General features: G+C 36.3%; 1 pseudogene; it reads right to left on the reverse strand.

The window, feature by feature from the left end:
* Positions 1–3,630: 3,630 nt before the first annotated feature.
* The window catches only part of LOC114025886, a 24,418-nt pseudogene continuing 4,449 nt past the window's right edge, over positions 3,631–23,599 (reverse strand).

A 23,599-nucleotide genomic window follows, 5' to 3' on the forward strand; every position in this document is an offset into this window, starting at 1 on the left:
AAAAGACAGTCCCTGCTATCATGGAGTTTACAATGTAATGGGAGAGACAATCTACAAAAACACTATGTAGAAACAAGTTAAAAACAGGATAGATGGGAAATAATCAACAGAGGAAGCATGACAGAATTAAGGGGGGGGGAAGGATTATCAGGCAAATCCTCTGGTAGATGAGATTTAGCTAGCACTTGAAGGAAGCAGAGGAGGCCAGAAGATGAAAATGAGGAGGATGAGCACTCCAGGTATGAGGAAGAGCCAGTGAAAATACCTGGATTTGGGATATGGAGCTTCTTGGTAGGAAACATTATTCTTGAGTTATGAACCTTTGAATCTCTTAGGCTTGATGTTATGAAACAACAAAACAACAACAACATCAGAACTTCTTAGCTATACAAAAGTGGCAGTAGGTGCAGAGATAGCAAAAACAGTATTGGATTTGGAGTCAAGAAACCTGGATTTAAGTTCTCACTCTGCCACTTAATACCTATGTGACCTTGGTCAAGTCATTTAACCACTTTTGACCCCATCTCCTCATGCGTAAAAAAGAGACAATTGTCCCAAATGATTTCTGAGGTCTCTTTTGGTTCTAACTCTATCTATCATCTGGTTCTAACTCTATCTATCATCCTTCAGCCTTTTCATTGGAGGACTTCAGACAGTGGCTGGATAACCACTTTGTGGGTATGTTGCAGTGGTAATTCTTTTCCAGGTATAAGTTGGCCTTCTATACATGACCAATGAGATAGTCATCAACACTGAAATTCTATGATTATGTCATTGCTTCAGCAGTGCTCAGAGTAGCCTTGACTTCAGCAGTTGTAGGTCAAGTTTTCAAAAAAAATTAGGTTAAGTGTGAAAAGTATGGGGGTAAAAAAACCAAAATTTTCTTAATTTATCTGAAGGCAACCAAAGGACATAAAAACATGTTACTATCAATTAACATATAAATGTTATTCTAAAATATTTTTCAATAGGCCTTTTGGTTTTTAGTCACTCTGATGTTGATCTGGGTAATAATATGTAATAGTAATAGCAAAGAGTGACTCCCTTGTCATTAGAGAAGTGGAATGGAAGTTTAATGGGCCAGCAATTTATTGCGAAAAAATCCTTGACACACTTATCTAGGCATCTGTTTTCAGACAGGCAAGATTTAATGAACAGACTACCAACTGTGCATTTCATAGGGGAGGTGGCTGACCATCACAAAACTAGAGGAGAAATAGCAGAAAGCAGCGGCAAACCTAAACCGAAGGGTCAAAGCAAAACTGAACTCAAGGAGTGAAGGCCAGAAGGAGTGATTCTAAAGTATAAGTACACAGACTAACATCAAGAGGTGAGAAAAAGCCAGAGAATTGGGAAGTCAAGGAATATGAAGGAAAACCAAAACATGCCAGTGATCAGCTGAAGGATGGTTTACTATGCTGAAAATGCTCTATGAGTAAGAGCCTTTTACATCAAGTTGGGGCACACTGACTATACCCCTTCTTTTTGTAAGGGGGCAAAACCATCAAAAGATAAGATCCTGCTTTGATACATATATAGTTTAAGTTTGAACTCACTCTTCCAAGGGACTTTGTGAGTGCAAATAAGCAGTGCACTTCAGTTTTGTGGGAAAGTTTTTGTATCAACTGTACTCTCTGTATCTCCTTAGTAAATCTCTTGTTTTAAAAAATATGAAAAGCTAAGACTCATGCATTGTCAATGCTGAAATGAGTCAACTGTTCATTTTGTTTTTTTAGTTGAATGCTTCAATACTTCGGTGGATCCAGAGTCTCATTGAGATGAATCATCATTTCAATGATAGAAATACCACATTATTCCTTATAACTCTCGTCCATGTCCTCTCACAAATCTTGCACAGAGACTCTAACTCATGCCTTGGATCTTCTGTAACGCATTCATTTGGTTCTTTCAATTTCCCATGAGGATTAGTGTAACATTCTCCATCTGTTAACCCATGTTCTTTCTTCATGGTCCACTTCCTTTTTTTTCTGGCAATACATTCAAAACACATATTACATAAGAAAAAGAAACTCAAAGTTTATTTTCAATGAAGTCAGAAATTGTCACACTGCCTCTATCTTACCATTTCTACTTTTAATTATAGTCAACTTGAATGTGATATGTTTAAATTGATAAAGCATTGATGGACTTATGATTTGGAAGATATAATTCTAACTCCACCACTGACCAATGATAAAACTTTGGTCAAGTATTTTCATTCACAAGACCTAATTTTTCCTGATTTTTCTGAGAAGGGCTAAGTCTATCAGTATTAGTCATCGTACAACGTGGCTATTACTGTGTACATCGTTCTCCTGGTTCGGCTCACTTCACTCAGCATCACTCCATACAAGTCTTTCCAGGTTTTTCTGAAGTCAGTCTATTCATCATTTTTTATAGCACAATAGTATTCCATTACATTCATATACCACAACTTGTTCAACCATTCCCCAATTGATGAGCATCCTCTCAATTTCCAATTCTTTGCCAACACAAAAAAGCTGCTATAAATAATTTTTTTTTTTTTACACTGGGTCCTTTTCCCATTTGTATGATCTCTTTGGGATACAGCCCTAGAAGTGCTATTGCTAGGTCAAAGGGTGTGTGCATTTTTATAGCCCTTTGAGCATAGTTCCAAATTACTCTCCAAAATGGTTGGATTATTTCATAACTCCACGAATAATATATTAGTGTTCCATTAGTTTTCCCACATCTCCAATATTTATAATTTTCCTGTTTTGTCATGTTGGCCAATCTGATAGGTGTGATGTGGTACCTCAGAGTTGTTTTGGTTTGCATTTCTCTAATCAATAGTGATTTAGAGCATTTTTTCATATGGCTATAGATGGTTTTAATTTCTTCATCTGAGATCTACCTGTTCATATCCTTTGACCATTTATTAATTGGGAATGACTTGTATTCTTATAATTTTTTTTAACCACTTGTCAGTACTTATTTTGGAATTTCAGGCAGGAAATATAAACATCATTAAATAGAATGAGTCAAAATAATGGTTTGATTAAAAACATATCCCTTTAATAATTTTATATATACATATTATATAGATGTTATATATAATATATATACATATATATGTAGAATGTAAATATACACACAAGACAGACATTAAGTATGAAGGTCTCCAATAATACTTAGCTAGAGCTGTGATTTCCTGACATTGTAAAGAGAAGGCTGAGGGATCAGGCTCTGGAAAGACCACAGTTTTAAATAGATGAAACCCAAGGAACTTCGTTCATCTGAAGCTTTTGTGTTAAGCAATTCCTGTGTGTATAGTGAGATATGAGAGTCAGTGGTAACGTGCACATAATTACCCTTATGAAACTCTATTTTTAGCAAATTCCATTTTTAGCTATTTCTGTGACAGTTCAGGTCCTGGCAAAAAGCCTCTACTCTGCAGGAGCCAAGACTTGTGTCGCATAAGCACTTCTCCAAAGGCAGGAAAGGGCAGGAAGGGGCAAATACCGGGCCTCTCTCCTTTTCTCCCCTTCCCTGATTTATTGCCAGCACAGTAAATGACAAATAATAGCCTTCACACAGACCCTGAGCCTGAGCCACATTGTTGATTGCAGGGGCTTGCTGGTATACCCAAAGTGGAGTCATCGCAGAAGCTCAGCTGAAGGAGTTAACACCAGCAGCAGGGATGGCACCTGCCAGCCCCTTGGCCCCAAAGAAGTCATACACTTCAGATGAAGCCAACATAACATGGTACTCAGCCTGAGTGCCCAGGACCAGATCCATATAGGCCTGGGTTAAGTTGAAATAACCAGCAGTAAGTTAGATTTTAGCACCCCTCTGTGCCTCTGTCAGCAGTGTCTCTGTAACAATCTCATCAATTTTAATCTCAAAGGGCTTCATCTGGATCAATGGATAAATCCAAGTATCAGGAGCTGGCCTCCCATCACCAGCTGCTGCTGTATCTTCCTCTATCAAAACAGAGTCACTGTGAAAGGTTTGGGCATGGAGTAGCTACTGTCAGGTCCGAGCTGTGTTGATCACATCCATGACTTTCTTGTTGGCTGCCTCACAATATGCTGTCTGGTCTCCTTTATAAGAATGTACCATCCCTTCCACCATCTGTACAGTGTCATCACCCTGAAGTTGTAAGGACACATTCCCTACTGCATTCACAAGCTCTGTGAAGAAGTCAGCAATTTCTGAGCAGTCCTGCAGAAACACATATCGGTCCTAGTGATTGGTGAAGTAGGAATCACTCAGGTTTGCATCACTCAAGATGACATTGTTGTCAGAGATAAACTTTGATGTGAAGACCAATGGTTTCATTGAAGCATTCAAGAACAAGGAGACTGAAGAGCCCACAAAAGTTTGGACTGTGGAAGAGGAAGACATGGACCTGCTCAGGAAGCTTTTGCAGTAATGGGAGCAGCATTGTGTGGGAGTTCTTCCTACCTCTTGATCCCTGGGTAAAATCTGAAAGAATGGAAACTTTGAGGTCTGAAGAAAAATTTGCTTGTAGTGACCTTTCTAGACTACTTTCTATACAATCTACTAGTTCCTATTCCAAAGGACCTATCCCAAGGTACAGAGAGGCCATCACTACTAGCCTTTTGGCTGTCTTTATCTGTCCCTTCATGGGCTCAAAAAACTCTGCTGGACAAGATAACACCTTAACATGAGAGCTAGAAACAATTCTGGAATTCTGGAACTAAGTTTCTTATCCACTGAAACCTGGACCCCCTCTGGACAACAGGCAGCAAGGTGGGGAGATGACCTGAGGAACAGATGGGGACAACAAGGGAGCCGTGCATGGTGGTCTCTGTTTCTGCTGAGTTGAAAAGAACACTAAAAGAAACAGATCTCTGAATAATAATAACAACTTTTCCAGAGAATTGTTAATGTGTGTTTCACACTTACCTCCTTTTATTACAGAGGTGATATGAGTGGGGAATGTTGTGTACATAGAATTTCTAATTTTTTTTTCTTAACAGTTTTTCTTTGTTACAAGGGAGGGATTAATGGGATGGGGTGGGATAGTATTTGACCAAATGGTTATGATGTAAAAATAAAAATAATCAGTAAAACATTTTTTCTCTAAAAATGTGTTTCTAACATAGTAAATACTTTAGTAGAAACTATTGTTTTTTAAGTGCAGGTCAGCTCCTTTCAAGTACAAGAGTTTATTGATACTAATACCTAGCTAATAATAAAAATGTTCTAACAACACCTATCTGATATGAATGTTCTGATCATAATAGTGTCATTAAGTATGTGAAAACTGTCAAATGGTTGTGATGGTAATAGTAGCGGTAGTAGTGGTAGTAATAGTAGTAGTAGTCATCATAGTTGTAGTTGTAGAACTAACAGTATGTGTGTGCGTGTGAGTGTATGCATGTGTATATGTGTGTGTGTGTGTTTGTGTATGATTACCATGTATTGGGGCTTGATGAACTTAAAACTACCTAACCTGTGAACAAAACAAAATGAAAAGACTTCCCTTTATTTCGGGAGTCCCTCTTCCTTTGGTCTCTTAATATGATATTCTCCAATGACAATGACAAACAACTCTGGTAATGAATTACCAAACAACTTGATTATTAGCCAGCATGGTCCATGGAAAAAGTGCTCGATTTGGAGTCATTAGACCTGGGTTCCAATTCCAGCTGAATTACTTGCCACCTGGGTGATGTTGGACAAGTCACCTAATTTCTCTGGTAGTCTCTCATCTGTAAATTGATGATATTGAACTATATGGCCTCTCATTTTAGCTTTAACTATATGATCTTGTGATATGTCTTCTTGCTTCATACTTCCCTTGATACTGATATTCATAGAATCATTCAACAAAATTATCTCTATGGTTGCATGTATTAAGGAACCTTGTAAGATATTAACATATCCATAAAAAACCCAACATGCTATGATTCTGGAAATACTAGCAAAAGCACTAAGGTAAGAGAAAGGAAACAAAGGCATAAAGATAGGTAAAAAGGAGGTAAAAGTATTCCTATTTGCTGATGATATGATAACATATATGGAAAATCCTAAGGAAACAGCAAAGATACTAAAATTGATACAATTAATAGCTTCAGCAAAGTTTGAATTAAATACTAAAAAATCTTTTTTTGTATAATTACAATAAAACATGAGAAGTAACCATGAAAAGGGAAATCGCCTTCCAAATAACAAAAATACATAAGATATTTGGAGATCAACCTACCAAAGCACACAAAAGACTTATATAGAATCAATTTCAAAGTGTTCCTTAAGGAGAAAAAAGAACTTAAATAGGTGGAAGAATAGTCAGTGCTCAGGGCTAGGCCATGCCAATATAATAAAAATGACAATGCCACCAAAATTAATTTATACTTTTAATGCTATGTTACTAATTACTAAGGAGACACTTCATAGAACTTGATCAAATAATGATAATACTTATTTTGACCCCAAAGTGTATTTTAAAGTGGCAGTCATCAAAACCATCTACTATTGGTTTAAAAATGGAGCTATAGATCAATGAAACAGACTAGACGGGTAAATCAGAAACAATAGAACTCAATAAACCAGTGTTTGATTAAAGTGGACAACATAAATTCCCTGGGAGAAACTCTTTATTTGATAAAAAACTGTTGAGAAAACTGGAAAGCTGTATGGCAGAAATGGGAAGAATATGGGCAGCTTTCTGAGGTTTGGTGTATAGCACTGCATTTACTTGTCTGGGCCAGAACACTCAGTATTTGATCAGTTTGATCAAACTTGATCAAAAATCAAGATCAGTTTGACAGAAATGATGGGGAAATTCAGAAGCTGCTAAATGAGAAACAGGAACTCCACAGGGTTTACCAGCAGGATAGTTTATTTGTCTCTAGGAAGGCAACATTTAACTCCATTGAAAGTAAAATGCAAAGAAAGCTTAGAAAGAGGCAGGATTCTTGGCTCAGTAAGAAGGTAGATGAAATTCAGTTTTACACCGATAGTAATAATCCAAAATGTTTTTATGATGTCCTGAAGAATATCTGTGGGTCAAAGACCTATAGTGCTTCTCAACTACTCAGTGTTGATGAAGGCACATTGATTAGTTATAAGGACATGATCCTGGAGAAATGGGCTGAATGCTTACATAGTATTCTAAACAGACCATCATCAGTCAATGCTGAAGCCATTGACCATATATCTAAAGCTGAAGTCAATCCCTTTCTAGCTAAACTTCCAACTGAAGAATAGGTTTTGAATGCCATTAGGCTCCTCTTGTGTGCCTGGTGCTGATTTTATTCCAGCTGAGATTTACAAGGCAGGGAGTCCACTGCTCATACAAAAGCTGACTGAAATTTTCTGGGTTATATGGCAAGAAGACGTTATCCTCAAGAGTTCAAGGATGCCTCCATTGTCCATCTCTATTGAGATAAAAGAAAGCATAGAAGGCTGTGGAGAATTGAACAGTTATTTGGTCAGGAATAAAGTTGCATATGACCTTTCCCACCATCACAGACGGCAGTAGTAGTGTGTATTAGTAGTGGGTTGCCCTCTGGTAAAAGGTCCAGAGCCTCTGGGGACTTTAGTTTACATATGGTTGTCAGACAAAGGTCAGATCATGGCAACTGTCATACTGCTGGTGGGGGAATTAGGTCAGGCAAGATGGACCATATCAAAAGGGTAGGGAGTCTCTAAAAATTAATGAGGAAGGTCTAATCAGGATGAGTAAGGTGAAATTTTTATTATGCCACATTGGCAAACTTGTTGGATGATTAAGCAAGCAGTTCTAACTAGACTAGGCTTCAATTTAAACATTAAGCATTCTTGAATTGTATAATTCAGGAGATAATTCTAGAAGTATAGCTTCCTCTGGCTATTGACTTATTTAGGTATTTACTGGCAAACCTGTTGTCTCCTTCCCCTACCTTCAGTCCCCTAATTAAAATGTAAATCCTTGATAGCTATAACCATTTTGCTTTTGTCTTTATATCCGAAGAACCAAGGATAGCGTATTGGACATAATAGTACCTTAATAAATATTTGTTGAATTGAATTGATCACCTCTTTTGTTGGTAATACTGTACTTGGTTCTTTCTAGTTCTTTGGTGTTTTCCTCTCTTTTAGATATCTTGAGAAATGCTTGAAGCTTTCAAAACTGTCATGTCAAGAATTATGAAGTTTTTTTTTAAGTATGTTTCAATCTGAATTCAGACTCCATCAGTTCTTTCTCTGGAGGTGGATAACATTTTTCATAAGTCTTTTAGCATTGTCTTGGATTATTGTATTGCTGAAAAAAGCGAAGTCATTCACAGTTGCTCATCATACAATATTGTTACTGTGTAGAATGTTCTCATTCTGCTCATTTTCATTCTCTTTAATGAAAGTATTGATTGCTTCTGTGATTTGTTTTTTGACCCACTAATTCTTTAGGATTGAATTATTTAGTTTCCAATTAATTTTTATTCTATGTTTCCATATTCCATTATTGAATATAATTTTATTGCATTGGGCCCCAAAATGTTATTTTTACTATTTTTGCTTTTCTGCATTTGATTGTGAGGTTTTCATGCCCTAAAATGTGGTCAATTTTTGTGAAGGTGCCATGTACAGCTTACAAAGGCATATTCCTTTCTATCATATCTAACTTTTCTAAAATTCTGTTCATCTTCTTAACTTCTTTCATGTTTATTTCATGGATAGATCTATCTACATCGGATGGGAAAATTGAGGTTCCCCAATAGTACAGTTTTATTGCTTGCTCCTCCTGTGACTCATTTAACTTTTCCATTAAGAATCTGAATGCTATACTATTTCATGCATATGTTTAATATTGATATTACTTCCTTGTCTATGGTACCTTTTAGCAAGATATAGTTTCCTTGCTTATCTCTTTTAATTAGATTTATTTTTGTTTTTGCTTTGTCTGAAATCACGATTACTACCCCTCTTTTTTTAAATCTCAGCTGAAGCATAATAGATTTTGCTCTAACCCCTTAGTTTTATTCTGTGTGTGTCTGTCTATTTCAAGTGTATACCTCCTTTGTTTCCAATTCTTTACCTTCAAAAATGGATGCTTTAAATATATTTGTATATATGGGTGCTCTCCCTTTTTCTTTGATCTCTTTGGGTTATAGGATTAGTAGTGGCATTACTAAGTCAATTGATGACTTTTTTTGGCATGGTTTTAAATTGTTTTACAGAATGACTACACCAGTTCATAACTCCCACGAACAGAATATTACTATGTCCATTTTCTTGCAGCTCCTCCAAGATGTATAATTTTCTTTTTTTGTCATCATCTTTTCCAGTGTGATTTGTACTAGGTGGAATTTCATATTTATTTTAATCTGCATTCTTCTAATTATTAATAATTTGGACCTTTTTATATTGCAAGTAATGGCTTATATTTATTCCTTTGAGAACAGATAGTCACATCCTTTGAACATTTATCTACTGAGGAATGGCTCTTGTTCTCAAAAAGTTAAATAAATTCTATATTTTGGAAATGAGATCTTTATCAGTGAATCTTGCTGCCAAGATTTTTTCCCTAGTTAACTCTTTTCTTTCTAATTTTAGATGCTTTGGTTTTGTTTTGTGCAAGATACACAAGAAATTTTAAAATATGTAATCAAATAATCCATTCTATCTTCTATGACCCTCTCTGTCCCTTTGTCAGTTGGAACACTGACCACTAGGTTTTTCCTTTGGATTTTCTGAACATCACTTGTTCTAGTGCTCTTTCTTGATCTTTATTGTTATGGTCATGGGATAGAACTGACTTGTACTGATTTCTTTTTCTCTCCCACATTTACTGACTTCCTCAGCTTAAATATTTAAACTCAAAAATATTTATCATTATCATGTGACAAAATCAGGCCTTCCACTAATGAAAAATATCATCTTTCCTTTTCTTTTTTGCTAGATGCAAATGCAGTTTGAATATATTTCTTATACTACAACCAAAAAGAATGGAGCTTAAAGAGAGGTATACTAGATCTGGAAACAAAACCAAAGATCCAGCCCAATATAAACCTTGTATATAGTACTATAAATGTACATTTCAAGCATTAATTGGATCAAAAATCCCTTGGAAAACTACTCTTCTGGGTTGTAAACACATCAGGAAATGCTTTTCACATGTAGTTTTCCCTTTCTTTTTTGACATTTCACAAAGTTGAGAAGAAAACTGTTGAACTTTGATGACTCTCTTCTAGGGTAAGAATACCGATGTTAAGGTTGTGTTTCCACAGTAACAATTATATGCGATAGTAGCATGCCAAGGATTTGTCACTTAGGAAGATATGGAGGCTTTTACATCATGTTGACTTTCTTGGACTTTCCCTCCAAATAAAACAAAGGTCTAAGGCTGTAATTAACCAGTCGTTTATTGACTACTAATTACAAAACCAAAACTTGGAGTAATGAGTAATGCAGAGGAATAAGACATGTTTGCTCCCTTGGGAGATCTTACATCATTTGCTGAATAAATAAAATGAACAAACATAAAAGAATAGAAAACAGTTTAAAAAGATAATACAACTTATTACTAAAGAATCTCATTTAAATATGGAAATAAAGTGATCCAGAGACAACTTCATTGAAAAATGAGACATAGGGAGTAGATGGCACCAGTATATAGAATGCTGAAGTTGGAATCATTCAGGCCCAATTTCAAATACTGCCCCTGCCAGACACTTGCTAGCTATGTGACCCTGGGCAAGTCATTTAACCTCTCTAAGTCTCAGTTTCCTCACCTGTAAAATGAGAATAATAAAAGCATATATGCTACTTAGGAATGCTATAAGGATCAAGGGAAATAATATAAGTAAAGTGCTCTGCTAGCATTAAACACTAATAAATCCTTATTACCAATATCATTACCATTATCATCATCATCATCACCATCATCATCATCATCATCATTATTATTATTATTATTAGTAGTAGTAGTAGTAGTGGTCTTAGTGGTGGTGGTCATTAGATTCAGACCTGTGATTTAATGGGTATGGGTATGGAACTATGGGTATGGAAACTCCCTCTATATTGAAGCTGCCTCCCCTGTTACCACTTGGTAACTTGACTATAAATTATAGCTATGGAAAGTTGCTTGGGACCCTCTAGAGTGACTTGCCCATAATCACATATTTACATTGTGTCAGAGATGAGACTTGAACCCAGTCTTCCTTACTCCAAGTTCTCTATCCATTATGGTATGCTCATGAAATTATCATGTTATTATTATTTATTAAACATCCCATATAGGGCAAGATTTTTGAATATCATACTACTGAGGAGTTTCTTGGTTTGTTTGTTTGAAGGCAAAAAAAAGGTAGTATTAAATACCCATGAGCACAAACGTATTTTAAATGCTCTTGCAGAATGACAGCAGATTTCAAATACTTATTGAAGCAAGGTAACTAACAGGGTTGCTATGGGAAACACTGAATGTTCTTTATCAGTTGTAAAATCATACTGATGACAGGCCTTTTATCAATGATTATTTCTGATGAGGTAAAGAAGAGTGTCAGGGATTTTTGAGTAGGTGTAGGTTTATTGCAAGGACTTTTGACTCATTGACTTTCACTTGCTCAAGGGTCGGCTTGGCCCAATCTTGTCATCTTTAACTCAAAGTAATAGGAGTAATTTTTACTTTAGTCATTTTTGTCTCATGGCCCTAGCTTCTTTCACTCATCCCTTAACCAGGTCATTGACTGTTACTGTCAGTTTTTGATTAGAAGAGGATTGTTTTTTTTTTTTAAATGGGACTAACATTTTAAGATTTCACATCTGCCTTTGGCTTGAAAACTTCTTTCCTGAGTTGGTCCATGTTATCACTTCTTTTTAGGTGTTTCCCTTTTTGGAGAGTTTTCCCACCATGTCATTTCATAATTAGAGGAAAAGTTAATTAAAATGAATTAAAGCTTAGTAGTTATAACCTACTGGGGGGAAAAGTATTTATGTGATAATATTCTAAAGCTGAATATCATTTTTTCCATGAAAAAAAGAAAGAAAAGTCATAGAAAACATTGTCTATTCTCTCCCATGGTTGTGAGGATCAAATGAGATAATATTTGTAAAGCACCTAGCACAGTGCCTTGCTTATGTGTTTATTCAAATCTGGTTTTAGAGACATACTGGCTATATGACATTGGGCAAATCACTTAACCTTTCAGTGCCCCAGGCAACTTTGTTATTGTTGAGTCATTTCAGTCATATTCAACTCTTTGTAACCCCATTTGGGGTTTTCTTGGCAAAGATACTGGAGTGGTGTGCCATTTCCTTCTCTACCTCATTTTATAGATGAGAAAATTGAGGCACACAGAGCTTAAGTGACGTGCCCAGGGCCACCCAGCTAGTAAGTGTCTGAGGCTAGATTTGAACTCAGATCTTCCTAACTCCAGGCCCAGCGCTCCATCCACTGCACCACTTAGCTGCCCCAGGTGCTTCAGGCAGCACTCTTAAGACTAAAAGTTAAAGACTTATAATCTTTCCAGCTTACATGACAGAGGGAGTTTCTGTATCTGGACTTCCCCAAAAGATGAAATAACAGTTAAGAATAAATAAGATGTGATTATAACACATGCTAGACAATTACAGCATTAAAACCAAGTATAAGAAGATTTTGCTATTTATAGTTCATTCATTCATTCAATAAATATTTTAAGCACTTAATATGTACCAGACACTGTGCTAAGTGCTGGGAATACAAAGAGACAAAAGATAGTCCCTGCCCTCCAGGAGCTTACAATCTAGTAAGGGAGACAAAATACAAGCAAATATATGCAAAGCAAGCTATATACAGGATAAATGGGAAATAACTAGCAGAGAAGGCGCTGAAATTAAGAGAAGTTGGGTAAAGTTTCCTGCAGGAGGTGGGATTTTAGTTGGAACTTGAAGCCAGGGAGGTCAGTAGTCAGAATGGAGAACAACCATACCCCATTTCTGTCAGACAGAAAACTTCAAGTTTGTAAAGAGGATCAAGCAACATTTCAATATTCTTAATGCAATTGCTAGTCTTTATTATGATATTTGGTATGAATGACTTTTGCATGACCATTTTTGGGGGGTAATCAAAAATCTTATATGTTCAGTTCATCTATAAAACATAGCCAGAAATTTAGGGGCTAGATTTATACACACACATACACACACACACACACACACACACACACACACACACATAAGGCTAAAAGAGATTATATGGCTTAACATGATAAGAGAACTGGCCTTAGAGTTAGTATGATGTGGGTTCAAGTACTACCAGTGAATGAATGAATGAATGAATGAATGGGCATTTGGTAAGTGTTTACTATGTGTCAGGAGACAAATACAAGCAAACAAGACAGTCTCTGCCCTCCAGAAGCATATATTGTGCTAAAATTGTATTTTATTTAAATAGTGGAAGACAACACATAAAGAACTACATTTGGAAAGGCAATGAGTGAGAGAGGGTAAGTAGGTACCTGTTAATATTTGGAGACAGGTGGGAAGTGGTATGGTGGACTGGTTTTGGGCAAAATAAGATGAAAACTCACCTATCACAGCCTAGGGCCCCAGGGTCACAAATTCAAATTCTGGTGGGAAGAGGAGATAGCCAATATATGATCTTCAGCAAGATCATATAAAAAATCACTTATCAGAGCCTAAGATATCAGGAGCTGGAGTCTGAATTCTATTAGAAACATCAAATTACATAATATTCACACAATCGACATTTCTTAATAATATGCATATATGTATGTGTATATATGTATACACACGTGTATGTGTATGAGTGTATATTATGTTCATTTTTTGACAAAGATCATATCTCATACTTATTTTATATAACCAAAAGCTCTTAGAACAGTGCTGGGTAGTCAGTAAATATCTAATATGTTCAGGTTGTTGTCTAAAGCAGGGCTTCAAAACTTTTTCCACTCATGACTCCTTTTCAATTGAGAAAATTTTATGTGACCCTGGGTATATAGGTATATAAAAAAGGTATATGAATCAAACATTTACTGATAATAAATCATAAATTTACTTTAAGACAATTTTGGGGATACATATAATTTTACCATTTATTAAAGACAAAAGCAGATTTGCATACAAATGAGATAGATGTATTTGTTTATTTTTACATAAAGAATTAAATCTTCAATGAATATTTGATACAGCAAAGCATAGAGCACCTTCAACATTTTTCAGAGTTGATTGATATTTTGATTTTATAATTGTCAACATTGAGAATGGTGTTTCATATAAATATGGAGTATAAAATGGCAAAAGCATGTTCAAGGCCATTTCAGAAATTGTTAGAAATTCTGTCCTAATCACAAGACAAAATTCATTTAATGATTTTTTTAGGAAACTCAAGTTTTAAATTTGTATTGCTTCATAATTTGGCAAATTCTTCTTGAACTTTTAATGGTGGATGACTGACTTTTTTTTATTTCAATTGAGTATGGTTTATGAACCCAACTTAGTTTTTTTTAGAATCAAAATTTGAAGAGAAGTATTTCTGAAACTGTGTCTCCAGGCACTTCAGATGATCAATTTTATCTCTTACAATTAAATCTTTGGGAAGATTTAAGCTGCAAGTAATCTTTTCAATTGTAAAATCATCTGTTGCTGTAAACACTTCTAAAGAACCATTTTACACCCTATTCTTCCATATGTTAACTTTTTTTAGTAAAACTTTCAATTCTATCTTTTAATGTAAATGTTACAATTTTTTTTCCTTTAAGTGGCATGTTTAAATCATTGAGTTTTTTTAAATCTCTGACAAATAATACAGTTTTGAAAGCCCTAAGTCATTAAGAAAAAAATAACAAAATTGGATTTCTGCTCAGTCAAAAATATAACAACTTCATCTTTCAATTTCAATAATCTGTTTAAAATTTACCATTTTGAGAGCCACCTTGTCTTTGCATGTAGTAATAAGCTTTTGTAATCAGAGTGCATGTCTTCCAAAGGTTTGAAAACAAATGACTCTTTAGGGCATTTAATGAAGTTAATGATTTTGATGGTATCCCAAAGCATGACATCTAAGTCTGGTGATTTTTTTTAGCTATGGGTGCCTCCAGATGGATCATGCGGTGAGTAAAAGTGATATGCTCATTGCCAACATCTTTAACTTTTGCTACAAATCCAACCTTCTCACCCATCATTGCTCTGGCATTGTCTGTGCAGACTTCAATGAAATTTTTCCATTGTAAACCTTCATTTATGAAAATTCATTGACTTTAGGGGGTGGAGCCAAGATGGAGGAGTGAAAGCAATGACTTGCTTGAGCTCTCCCTCAAACCCCTCCAAATTCCTGTAAAAAAATGGCTCTAAACAAATTCTAAAGCAGGAGAACCTACAAAAAGACAGAGTGAAACAAATTTCCAGCCTAAGGCAACCTGGATGGGTGATCAGAAAGGTATATCATGCCGGGTGGGGAGAGGAGCCCAGTTTGGCATGGGCACGCAGGCCGCAGCGACCCTGGAGCAGGCCTCAGAGGACTGAATCACAGGCAGCTGTGGTAGTTTCCAGACTTCTCAACCCACAAATGCCAAAAACAACTTGGAAGGTCAGTGGGGAAAGTCTGTGACTGCAGTGAGAGAGGAGCTAGGTTTCAGCTGCAAGTCCTGAGCACAGGCCATGGCTGCCTCCTGTGCTTCCAACCCACAGATTGAGGGGGAATCAAGTGGCTGATCAGAGTGGGATTGCAGGGATCTCTTTACCAGTGCTGAGGCAGGAATCTCTTGCTTTGCCTGTGCTTGGATCTGGGTTACAGTTCTGAGGGGTGGTCCTGGGGCGAGGAGGAGTACTGGCATGGTGGAGCTTGTCGTGGCAGTGGAGAGGAAACACTTCACCTCCTATCATAGCACCTTGGAAGAACAAAAATTTACAGGTCCCTAGACAGCTGTACAAACCCCTGAAGCTTGGGACAGTACATTCTCCACATTAGAAGCAGACTCTTATCTTAACAAAGAGTTTAAAACTCAAGTTATTGGACAGGATCATGAGTAAGCAGTGCAAAAAGAGTCAGACTATATTATCTTACTTTGGTGACAAAGAAGATCAAAACATACAATCAGAAGAAGACAACAAAGCTCCTACATCCAAAGCCTCCAAGAAAAATATGAATCAGTCCCAGGCCTTAGAAGAGCTCAAAAGGGATTTTGAGAAGCAAGTAAGAGAAGTAGAGGAAAAACTGAGAGTGATGCAAGAAAATCATGAAAAACAACTCAACAGCTTGCTAAAGGAGACCCCAAAAAATACTGAAGAAAATAACACCTTAAAAAATAGCCTAATCCAAATGGCAAAAGAGGTTCAAAAAACCAATGAGGAGAAGAATGCCCTAAAAAGCAAAATTGGCCAAATGTAAAAGGAAGTCCAAAAGATTACTGAAGAAAATACTTCCTTAAAAATTAGAATAGAACAATTGGAACCTAGTGACTTTATGAGAAATCAAGACACTGTAAAACAAATCCAAAAGAATAAAAAATTAGAAAGCAATGTGAAATATCTCATCGGAAAAACCACTGACCTGGAAAATAGATCCAGGAGAGAATTTAAAAATTATTGGACTATCTGAAAGCAATGATCAAAAAAAGAGCCTAGACAACATCTTTCAAGAAATTATCAAGGAAAACTGTCCTGATATTTTAGAACAGGAGGGCAAAATAGAAATTGAAAGAATCTACCAATCTCCTCCTGAAAGAGATCCCCAAAGGAAAACTCCTAGGAATATTGTAGCCAAATTCCAGAATTCTCAGGTCAAGGAGAAAATATTAGAAACAACCAGAAAGAAACAATTCAAGTATTGTGGAAACACAATCAGGATGACAGAAGATTTAGCAGCTTCTACATTAAGGGACTGCAGGGCATGGAATATAATATTCCAGAGGGCAAAGGAGATGGGATTACAACCAAGAATCACCTACCCAGCAAAACTGAGTATAACCCTTCGGGGGAAAAATGGTCATTCAGTGAAATAGAGGACTTTCAAGCATTCTTGGTGAAAAGACCAGAGCTGAATAGAAAATTTGACTTTCAAATACAAGACTCGAGTAGAACATGAAGTGGTGAACAGGAAAGAGAAATCATAAGAGACTTATTAAATTTGAACTGTTTACATTCCTGCATGGAAAATGATATTTGTAACTCATGAGACCTTTGTCAGTATTAGGGTAGTTGGATGGAAAAAAATATGTATGCATATACACTCTATGTATATATATATATATATATATATATATATAGAGAGAGAGAGAGAGAGAGAGAGAGAGAGAGAGAGAGAGAGAAAGAGACAGATAGATAGAGGGCACAGGGTGAGTTGAAGATGAAGGGGTCATATCTGGAGAATAAAATTAAGGGGTGAGAGAGGATTATACTAGAAGGAGAAAGGGAGAGGTAGGATGGGGTAAACTATCTCACAAAAAAAAACAGAAAAGAAAAAGCTCTTACAGTGGAGGGGAAATGGGGAAGGTGAGAGGGAATGAGTGAATCTTATTCTCATAGGATTTGACTTAAGGAGGGAGTAACATACACACTCCATTGGGTATGGAAATCTGTCTTACCCTACAGGAAAATGGAGGGGGGGGGAGAGACAAGAGAGTAAGGGGATGATAGAGAGGAGGGCAGGTTGGGAAAGGAGGTAATCAGAACCAAATACTTCTGAGGAGGGACAAGGTCAAGGGAGGGAATAGAATAGATGGGGGGGGAGGGATAGGATTAAGGGAAATAGAGTTAGTTTTTCACAGCATGTCTACTATGGAGGTGTTTTGCATACCTGCACACGTATAACCTATATTGAGTTGCTTGCCTTTTCAATGAGGTTGGGTGGGGAGGGAGGAAGGGATAAAATCTGGAACCCAAAGTTTTAAAAACACATGTTTAAAAAAAAGTTTTCATATGCAATTGGGAAATGAGAGATACAGGAAAAGGGGTACAGAAATCTATGTGCCCTGTGGGAAAATAGAAGGGGAAGGGGGTAAGAGAAGGGGGGGAGAGATAGAAGGGAAGGCAGACTAGGGGAGGGGCAAGATGGGGTAAAAATTTGGAACTCAAAATCTTGTGGAAGTAAATGTTGAAAACTAAAAATAAATTATTTTACTAATAAAAAAAATCATTGACTTTAAGATGTATATCTTCCCCTCTTGTGTACCCTTTGAAAGGGCAGCAAAACAACAATTCTTCATGTATGCTTCCTTCATAAACAAATCTTACATAAAGTAACAACTGTGCCATGTTAGAAATATCAGTTGTTTCATCTAAGTGAATTACAAACTTTGGGCTGCCATTCAGTTTAGTAATAAGCTGCTGGAATTGGTCATTACTAATTGTAGAAATTATTTTGGAAATAGTATCATTCCATAAAGAAATTTTATTAATTTCATCCCCCTACTTTTCCCCGTGAACTATTTCTGACATTTTAATAGCAGCAGGTAACATGAGATCTTCTCCTGTCATGTAAGGCTTTTTAGTTTTTGCAATTAAATAAGTAATTTCATAAGTTACAAGTAAATACTTTTCATTGACAGTAACAAATTTCTCAAAACATTTTTTTCTTTATTTGAAGATTTTAAAAGTCATTCAAAATATTCCTTTGATTTATTTCAGTATGCTGCATGCTTGATATTGAGATTTCATTTTAATTTGTCTGGTTTCACACTCTCCACAGCCAAAACTCCATTACAAATTAAGCAAAAAAGGTTTTTCCAAACCATCATTATTATTAGAAGTAAATTCACATTGCAAAAATTATTCAACATATTTTCTTTTTCTTGTCGATTTAGGTGTACTACAACCTGATAGAAAATACTCTGCCACATTTTCATCAGTATTTTTACCTCTCCTGTCTAAACTAAGTCACTTATCCATAACCAAAAAATATTTTTGTCTTAAAATATAAATAAATATTGTTAATATTTTCTCAAATAAATACTAACTTTAGTTTATGAAATTACATATGTTTGTACTTAATTTAAAAATTGATATTCACACTTACCTACACATACAGTAGTGATGGTAGAAAAATATTATTAAAGGGCTTTTGTCTTTACTTACTGCAATTAAAAATTTATGTTTCTGTAAAAGAAGGAGATACAGCAATTTTTAAAATCAAACATTCTAACACAATACAATACAATACAAAGATATACTAATTTGATACTTGCATGCTAAGGAATGATGGTAAGAAAATATTAAAAGTCTTTATTTTCTGTAATTAAAATATTATGTTTCTTTAAGAGCAGAAAACTTCATATGTACAGTAAAAACACTGCAATTCATAACATACAACAGTCTTACATCTGAGCTGAGATGTTTCTGTCAGCATTTGTTAGCATTGTATGACGTGATCCCACGAGCAGTGCAAAGTGTGCATGTTGTATGTTCGGAGCCAAGACTGCAGTGAAGTTGCATGCTGCAACTTGAGCAAATGCTGCCAAAAACACCTCAGATTCATTATGCATCTGATTTTGAATTAAATTTTGATCATTGTGCATTCAGAAACCTTTTACTGTTGCCAAATTTTTGTGATCCCCACCTTCACTTACCCCATATGGGGTCATGACCCACAGTTTAGAAAGCACTGGTCTAAAGGGCTGCACCCAGAGAAGTCTACAAAGGACCAGCTACTAGCTTAAGGAAACTTCTCCCAGATTGATTTGTCTTATCTTTTAAATGATCATGAACAATTAAGTTTAAGAAAATCATTCGATAGATTTATGGAATTTGATAATTAGAAAAAGCCATAAAAACGATAGCAATTTTTTCTCAGTACAGTTTGACTATGGGTTACTTTGGGGCTTGAAATATTTTGGTGGAACTTCAACATAACAGAATTATTAGAGCTGAAAGGGACCCTGGAGGCCATATAGTCCAACCTATACTGGAAATGCATTTCCTCTAAGACATACTTGAGGAGTGGTCATCCAATCTTTGCTTGAAGACCTTTAGTAAGAGGGTTCCCATTGTCTCTTAAGGCAACCCATAAATTCTTGTCATAGTTTAGGAGTGAAAAGGGTTTGAATAAGGAAGATATAGGTTATTCTTGTCAGACTGACCCTTATGCATTTAGAAAAAAAATGGATATTCTTGAACAAAGTGTTTGAGAGGCATTATTATATTGTTAAAGGAGATCTTGGGGTCAGAAAGTCAACAAGTCAAGTCAACAAGCATTTATTAAGAGCTTACTATTTGCCAGGCACTGCAGCTAAGCATTGAGAAGACAAATACAAATACAATCAGAAATAAAGACAGCTCCTCAAGGAGCTTACATTCTCACAGGGGAAGAAACACTTAAAAGGGAGCTGAAAATGAGCTATGGAGGAGAGAAGTGGAGAGGGAATGGTAGGGAAAATGTGGAGAGTCAAGAATGGGGCCCAGAGAGGAATGAAGAGGAATGAAGAGGAATGAAGACATGGCTGGGCTAGATACTTTCCTTAAAATTAGGATTCTGGGAAGAACCAGCCATATCGAGCAAAGGGTTACAGTGGTGAAGTGACTTCCAGTGTATGAGAAACCAGGTGTATAATGAACTTCCAGGGTGAGGAGGCTGCTGTGAAATGGTAGAGAAAGTTTAGAGAGTAAGGAAAATAGAGACCAGACATGGATGGTTTGCAAAATATAACAGAAGACTTGAATTCAAATCCACCTCTCACATCTATTGACTATATGAGTGAGCAAATCACTTAACCATTTAGATTCCTAGACAAGTATCTAAGACGCTAAGTTGCAGAACAGTCATCTTTCTTGCTGAGAACTCCCTATATTGTCAAAATTATTCATTAAGATCAATACACAAAAAATAAAGATAATCGTCTTGAACATCCAGTGTGTTGATTTGACATCTGAGCCAATAAACCAAAGACATATTAAGAAAACTGTAGCTTATATAGATTTGAGTTTATTACTTCTAAAATACAGAGTCCCAAAAGTGTTAATGCAGTTTTAAGCTTTAATTAATAGCTTAAGACTTTTGGAACTCCCTGTGTAGTCTGACATTACCATTTTATTTATCTATTTAAACAGATTAACTTTATGTTAGTATTTTGCAGTTATTATTCTGTTCCTTGGAAACAGTCTAGGGTAATGGTTGAGTGCTGGGTGTGGAATTAAGAAGAGTTGGGGTCAAATTCTTCTTCTAACACTAGCTGTGTGACCCTGGGGGACTCACTGAATTGCTATCTTGAGGCCACATCCCCCTAATTTCCCCCTAACTCACCTGAGGCCTATTGGTTACCCTTAACCTGATTTACCTCATCTTCCAAGATGGTTTTACTGGGCTGTGGCTGCTGTGCATGCCACAGCTTTTTGGAATCACAGGTGAGAGTTGGGTGACAGGTGGATACAAAAAGTAGATGACCAACCCTGAAAAGGGCTCAGCAAGCCCCCACACCAGAAGTGCTAGTCCTCTAGAAGACTTCCCTGGAAGAATGGGCAGATGAGAATAATTTATTTCAACATCCATGAAGGTGGCTGAACCAGGATACCAAGGTCATTATCCACTGCAGCCTGGGCCTTCACCACTTGCCTTTTGTTTTGCCCTTGGACTTCAATGACTCTGGAAGAGAGAGTAAGGTTGATGACTTTGTGCAACTCAGCCTCACTTAAATCCCATTCAAAGGGAAGTCAAGACATATTGGTCCTTTTCAAAAACAAAGGATGAACAACACCTTGGGGGCTCTTTATCCTGAAACCTGAACAGGTTACTTTGGTTGAGGAATTTCTTCACTCTTCGGAAATTGCAGATCCTCTTTGTTTAACCATAAAAAGAAATGTCTATTCAATGAGATGCTTGCTTTGATAAAAAGAACACTGACCTGGAAGTTGAGAGTCCTAGATTTAAGTCTTAGAGCATCAATATTTGTTGGTTGTACCTCCCTGGGCAAGTCATTTAGTTTCTCTGAGCCTCAATTTCTTGAGATGTGCAATGGAAAAAATAATACATGTGATTCCTACTTCATAGGGTTAGTAAAGTCTTGTGTAATTTGTAAAAGAGTGTATAATTTTTAAGAATTAATTTTATCATAAGCTTAGCAATGTCATTGAATAAAGCAAAGAAGATAAAGAATAAAACCCCAAATACAACCAAATGACTGCAAATATTAACACATTTAAAAGAAAATAATATAAATTTTAGCAAGATAATAGCTTATCTCCTTCAGGTTCCCTTCCAATCACTTTTCCTTCTGTGAACCTTATAAAAATGTTGTTTTACACAGGTATAATCAGCATGCATATTATTCTTTTATTTCTGGTTTGTTTGCTTCATTTTACTTTGTTCTAGTCTTTTTAAAGGTTTTTTATTATTCCTCACATGTGTCACTGTTAACAGAGCAATAATATTGCATTACTTTGATATACCTCAATTTGTGCAACCACTCAGTGAATTCAGTATTTCAGGTGACCTAAAGGGTAATGAAAAGATGCATGGTGAGCATAAGCAGGTAGGAACACATTATCAGTGATTACTTCCACGTGAGAAGTGGCATGAAAGATAACATCAAGACAAGGATGTCTGGAAAAGGAAGAAGAAGAAGTCATTTGGTGGGGGTGAGGGATAACAGATGGACAAGTCAAATGCCACACTAGTTTCCACAACAAATTAAAAGACCCAGATAAAAGGCCTGAGTAGATCTTCTATTGAGGGTTGTAGAAAGACAGTGATAAAAGCCACACAAGAAGAGACTGAGTGGATTGGTTAGAATCTGTTCTTAAGAAGGGAAGAATGTACTTCAACAATATTATGGGCTCCATTAAAGTAACGATGCCTACATACTGCAGTGAAAATAAAGTTAAAGAAATGTTCCCAAGATTGTCCAACCTGTGCAGTTTCCACAAAATAAAGTTACTTGCTTTTTCAATAGTAAGTAACATGTCATTTCTCCCCTTTTGTTTTATTCCATCTTCTTTCAGTTGTTATTTAACTGTTTTGATAATGGTAAAGTACTTCAAAAATATCCAAAGTCTCAAGAGCTATACAGGTGTTCTAGGAGCCAAAAGGAAATTGATGAGGTTCCTGAGTCTTCAACTTCCCTTAGCAGTCATCCAATTTCTCAGAGATTTTGCTTTCCCTTGAGTCATGTCATGAAAAATGGATTGTGGATCTCCAGAGGCATCCCAGCTGTCTTATTGGAATACCAGTAGTAAATGAAGAGATTTGTTCAAGCGGGTGTACCATTATAAGCTGCCTTTTTCGTTACAGCTCTGGCTTGGGATTCCAGTGCTACTCACAGTCAGTCAGACTATCACATTTGTTCCTCAGCCTTAACAGATCCAGGCACTATTTGGGGGAAATGGTATTAGCATAATGGACCCTATTGAATAGCTGGGAGGGGATTGAGGACAGAAATGAAAACCACAGAGAGGTAAACAGCATGTGTGTGTGTGTGTGTGTGTGTGTGTGTGTGTGTGTGTGTGTGGGCGTGCATGCACATATCTCTATTATCACTCAGAAAGTGGGACAAAAACTTTCCTATGAAACGGAAAAAAGAAAAATCAGGAAGGAGCAGAAATTGCCTGTGTCAATACTAACATAATTTAACCTCTACTAATTACCATATGTTCCTACCTCCAAGCTTATTAATTACCGTTGAAGTTGAAACAGTGCTTCTTTCTTTCTTTCTTTCTTTCTTTCTTTCTTTCTTTCTTTCTTTCTTTCTTTCTTTCT

Source organism: Vombatus ursinus, unplaced genomic scaffold (genome assembly GCF_900497805.2).
Source record: "Vombatus ursinus unplaced genomic scaffold, bare-nosed wombat genome assembly UNPS02014832.1, whole genome shotgun sequence".
NCBI lineage: Eukaryota > Metazoa > Chordata > Mammalia > Diprotodontia > Vombatidae > Vombatus > Vombatus ursinus.